General features: G+C 49.4%; 1 non-coding gene across 1 annotated transcript; it reads right to left on the bottom strand.

Moving 5' to 3' along the window:
- On the bottom strand, positions 1–164 carry LOC146184346 (U1 spliceosomal RNA). Its single transcript, XR_014708993.1, has one exon. It is a non-coding gene; the product is annotated as a U1 spliceosomal RNA (small nuclear RNA).
- Between the last annotated feature and the right edge of the window lie 5493 nt (positions 165–5657).

The following is a 5657-nucleotide window of genomic DNA, read 5'->3' as shown; positions in this document are numbered from 1 at the left end:
AGGGGGAAAGCGCGAACGCAGTCCCCCACTACCAAAAATTGCATGCCCCATCTGCCCCAGTTTGGGGTAGTGGCAGGGGTCAGCACGAGCGTAGTGCAATGCCCGCACCTCTCCCTGGAGGCACCGCCTTGCTGATCACGGTAGCCTCGGCACCAGGTAAGTATGCTTGGACGACGTCTCTGCCGCGGAGGCAACCTACAGAGACACCGCCTTCTGCTCAAGTTACGACCGTTGGGAAATAAAAGAACGTGCCTCTCCCTGCTCCGTGTTGCTTGTCCACCCGGAGAATAACAAATGTTTTCTTGCGAACTCTCAAGCTGTTAATTCAAAACTATTTTGTAGAAGCCTACTGACCATTATATGTGCACAAAATAGGCTACAAACTCGCACAACACGCTGGCGTATGTCTCAGTGTTGCTAATAGACATGTTTAACGGGTGGTGGCGCCACCTCACCAGCCTTCCAACTTCTCGCATTCCTCTACTGCGGCAATGCACTGCAGCGTATTGAGCGATTGAGCGTGCAGAGTTCGTGCCCCCAAGCAGTTCGTACCGGAGAAAGTCCCAGCGATTCGCGCGTTTCCGGCAAGAAACCATCCCCGTGAGTCTCGCAAGTGGCGTCACGGACTCCGATCGCATTGTAGTAGTGTGCCACGGGACTATCACTTGACAAGGGTAACGTTGAACCTGCGTCACGGCTACAATCCTCGCCCTCTCAGCAGTTTTTTCTTTTTTTTACTCTTTTCCGGGCTTTTTCTTTCGAACTTTTTTCCTTGTCTTTTTTTTGCGCACGTTCTTTGTAGAGGTCCCGTATTCCTTCCCGATATTCCGCTAACCACGCCCTACCTCCATTTCCCTCTTCGTGCTAACATACATTAAGTGTCCTAGGATTTAACGTGCTTTCTATACCTGCCGTGTTTTTTTTTTTTTTTTTTTCAATTCATTTCACCACCTTTCTACCTGTTTCTTTTCAACGCACTGACCTGTTTGCTCATCCACGACCCTCGCCTTGCTTTACATAGCGCAAATATGAAAAAGTTAACCCTCACGGTCTGCGTAGGGTTGTTCAATATGAAAAGGAGCAAAGTTATGCCATTCATTAAGTTACCCGTTCCTCTGTCGTTTATGTGTCAAGTATACTTTTTTGTGTGTTTTATTGATTATAAATGTAACGTCCAAAAGTAATTTTCGCCTTTACTTGAGAAAATAAAACGAACCGTCTTTTTGAGCAAACTGATAGTTCCCTTTCATACTCGGAGACAGTGTACAAAGACTACGTGGGGAAAGCAGCGTCAGAAATCGAGCAGGCAACGCAGCTTGTGGAGGTGGCACGCATACGTGCTTACTTGTTTTTTGTTTTTCCTTATAAACCACTTGGCTTAGACGACAATTACTATTTCGAATGAAATTAGAGCATTCTGCGTCTCTCGTACTATACTAAACAGTACCCTAATTTCGGCAATTTAACAAAAAGCACATGCAAATCTGCGTGTATTTCGCTTCGCTCCGAATATAATTCCTATCAGTTTAAACAAATCTAATAAACCACGTGGCGTAGACGGCCCCCGCCGTGAGTGAGTGATGCAGTGGTAAGACGCGCCCGACTACTGTGCCGGAGTTCCCGGGTCCGAACCCGACCACGGCGGCTGCGTTTTTCGATGGAGGCAAAACGAAGTGGCGTCCGTGTGCTGGTGCGATGTCAGCGCACGTTAAAGATCCTCAGGTGGTCGAAATTACTCCGTAGCCCTCCACAACGGCTCCCCTTTCTCTCATTCCACTTTCACTCCCACCTTCCTCCCTTCCCTTACGGCGCGGTTCAGAGTCAGAGTATTCGCGAGAGTTCAGAGAGTTCGCAGACTGGAGTGGCTTGCTACGGAAAGCGGGTGCTTGGCGCCTCAGCAGAGTGGTTTTCGCCCCTTACGAGCAACTGCTGACTGCATTGTGGATGTTGTCAGCACCCTTGAAAACGCCCGCAACACCAGCCAAGTGGGATACCTCATCCTGCTCGACATCAGAAGCGCCTTCGATTGTCTTCCTCACTGGGCAGTGATCGACGCGCTAAAAAACATTGGTGCCACCGGCCGCCTCCTGAACTTCGTCAGTGCGTTCCTCAGCGAGCGAACACTCTCCGTGAAGGTGGGCAACACCTGTAGTGCCCCCCGTCCAGTGCCATGCGGTGTCCCTCAGGGAAGTGTGCTGAGCCCTTTCCTATTCAACATCGTGCTGGCCCAACTACCCTTGTGTCTCCCCCGTGCTGAGCGCGAGTTTGCGCGTGTGTGTGTATATGCGGACGATGTTGCCCTGTTCGCCTCATCAACAACCCGCAGCAACGCCTCATCGCTTCGCGACCTTCAGCGTGCGCTCGATGCTGTCACCGCGTTTATTCGCAGTGTCGGCCTCGCAGTGTCGGCCGAAAAAACTGAAGCCCTGCTCTACCATCCCCGTGGTGCTGCAGCCCGCAACAAAACACGCCCTCTTCGCCTGGACGGAACCCCCCTGCCTTGGCGCACAACGGTTGTTTACCTCGGCCTCAAAATTGATGCCCGCATCACCTGGCGCCTTGCGGTGGATAAAGTGTGCGCAGACACCAAGCGCATAGGTAAACTAGCGCTTCGTCTCCTTGCCAAAGGTGAAGGAGCCTCTCCCCCGCTCTGTGCAAGAATCCATGAAGCGATCGCCTCAGCCAGAGCATTGTATGCCCTTCCCCTGCTCAGCCTCAGCCCACTCCAATGGAAAAGGCTGGACACATGCCATAGGAACGCCATACGACACATATATGGTCTCCCCAACGGATCTCAGGTGGCAGCGACCTATGCAGAAACCCGCAACATCCCCCTCTCACTAAGAGCACTCAAAACTGCCCTCAACCACATCGAGCGGCTTCACCGAGCACAAGATGGCTCTGAACTTCTTCGCAGAATTTCAGCCAAACCTAACACACGCATCGGTCGTGTCATGTGCCTCTTCCGTGAGATACTGGGCCCCTCTCCACCGCCCCTTGCTGCTCCACAACCCCCACATGAAATCTGCCCGCCCCGCATCTATCAGGGTCTCCCAGGGGTGAAGAGCAAACGAAACACGCCCGTATGCGCCCTTCAGCAAGAGGCCGCATCCAAAATTCACACGGATTTTCGTCACCGAACCCTCATCTTTACTGATGGGTCAGTCCGTCAGCAAGAAAAATCCGCAGCTGCCGCATGTGTGATTCCCGACTTGGACACCTCTAAATTATGCAGGCTACACTTCCCTTCCTCGTCACAAACAGCTGAGATAGCTGCACTCAATCTGGCAGCCACCCTGCTCCTGGAAAGCCCTGAAATTAAAAATGCTGCCATTCTCACCGATTCGAGGGCAGCGCTTCAGGCCCAAGGACCTCGCCTACTGCAAGTATGCGCACGCAACTTCCAACGCCTCGCCGAATCCGGCTGCGATACAGTCCTACAATGGATCCCATCGCACTGTGGGATAGGGGGCAACGAACTTGCTGATGAGCTCGCTCGATCAGCCCACCACCCGTCCGTTCCCATGTGCGCGGACAACACTACATATGACTGTGCTCGTCTTGCAATCGCGCGACACACCATTTCCCACCACCCTGACCCTCGCATCGCCAGCGGCCACCCCTTCCGTACAGTTAATACTCGCCTCTTCGCCCGGAGAGACTATGTTCTGCTGTTGCGCCTCCGCATCGGATGTGTTTGGACCGGTGTGCGCGCTAGCCGACTACGAGAAATGTCTCCCCTGTATGCGTCGTGCGGTGACGCAGAAACACTCGAACACGTTCTGTGTATGTGCCCTGTGTACTCGCAACCGCGACACCTCCTTCGGGAAGGTTACCGAAATCTTGGACTTCCCTGTGCTAACACATGTGAGATCCTTCACCCGTCTGGCCCTCCCCACAAAGTGCAAAGTGCCCTAAAAGTGCTCCTGTTATTCCTACGGGACAGTGGACTAAGTGCAAAACTGTGAACACTTTCCATCTTCCCCTAGTGCGCAAATTATTGCCAGCAACTCTCACCAATTCAGTGTGCCACTCCCGCGCTATTCCCCGCATAGCACCAGTTCCATTTTTTTTTTATTATCATTATTCTGTTTGTGTTTTTTTTTTCTTTAAGTCCTATAAGGCCTTTTTGCACAAGGACCTTCTCTCACTCCTGCGCGCAACCAACTGCCCGCAAATCGTCTAACTTTTATCTCTACCAATTTATGTAATGCCCACAGAATCTTTTTTTTTTTTTTCTGTGTGTGTGTTTATCATTATCAATTCCTCCGTTACATATTCCATAAGGTCCCATGCACCTTCTGCAAAGGCCCTATCTCCTCCATCTCAAATAATCCCCTCAGACTACTTTTTTTTTTTTTTCTCCCTCCACTTATTATTTTTTTTTGTGGTGTTTATTATCATCAATTCTTCCTTTATATATCCCATAAGGTCCCATCCACCCTCTGCAAAGGCCCTTCCTTCACAGCCTATCTGTTGCATTTCAACTAATGCCCTCAGACTACTTTTTTTTTCCCTCTCTTCTTTTTTTTTTTTTCTTTTGTCTGTTTAGTATCATCAATTGCTCCGTTACATATTCCATAAGGTCCCATCCACCTTCTGCAAAGGCCCTATCTCCTGCATTTCAAATAATCCCCTCAGACTTTTTTTTTTCTCCCTCTTCTTTTTTTTTTTTTTTTGTGGTGTTTATTATCATCAATTCTTCCTTTATATATCCCATAAGGTCCCATGCAACCTCTGCAAAGGCCCTTCCTTCCCAGCCTATCTGTCGCATTTCAAATATGCCCTCAGACTACTTTTTTTTTATTATTATTATTAATTTTTATTATTATTATTATCTTATCTCCTCCTATATTATCCCACAAGGCTCTTTGCCCCTTCTGCAAGGCCCCACTCCTCCCACCGCGCGCATCCAACTGCTAGCATAAGCATCCATGACATTCCAAATCTCCCTATCAGATTTTCTTTTTTTTTTTTCCCTTTCTTTAAACCTCATAATTATCTCTACATATGTCATGAAGGCTTTCTCCTTTGCGCGGCACGTCCCCGCTTCAAAATCCACCAATCCTTGTTGTACGAGTGTTTGCCCTTCCATGTTTGGCATTTTTCTCCAGGGGTCCTCGACATTGACTACCAACGACAACGCTTTCGCTCCCCCTTCCTCTCCCCTCTTTCATTCCCCCTTACCCTCTACTCGGCCCCGTAGCGGTGTATCCCTGCAAGTACAGGAGACAGTTATAGGGCCGTGTAATCCCCCCCCTTCTCTTCCCCCCTCAACAAGAATCTCATTATTATTATCTGTCACACAGAGCAAGTGTGACAGATACTGCGCCTTTTTCTTCCAGCGACAGTAGCGATGGTGTACCTACAAACTTGCTCTAGGCGGATAAAGTGCGACTAATTAACGCCGATAAGAGGCAAATGATAGAGGAGAGGAGGGATTCCCCTGATACTTAATATCCGAAATAGACTGCTGAAGGTCATTTCTTACTAAGCAAACCTGTGCATTCCACGAGGTTTATCTATTTATGATCTGAATTATTACGTAACTAAACTCTCCTTAAGCGAACGACCTCGCATTACCGAAGTGCCTGCAACGGAGCAGCACCAAAACAGCCGCCGATGAGTTATAAAATCTGACTTTTGATGGTATAGCG

The sequence above is a fragment of the Amblyomma maculatum genome, chromosome 7 (genome assembly GCF_055883805.1).
Source record: "Amblyomma maculatum isolate TAMU_Amacu chromosome 7, ASM5588380v1, whole genome shotgun sequence".
In the NCBI taxonomy this organism is placed as follows: domain Eukaryota; kingdom Metazoa; phylum Arthropoda; class Arachnida; order Ixodida; family Ixodidae; genus Amblyomma; species Amblyomma maculatum.
Note: the sequence above shows the minus strand (reverse complement) of the source record. Positions and strands in the feature narration are given on the sequence as shown.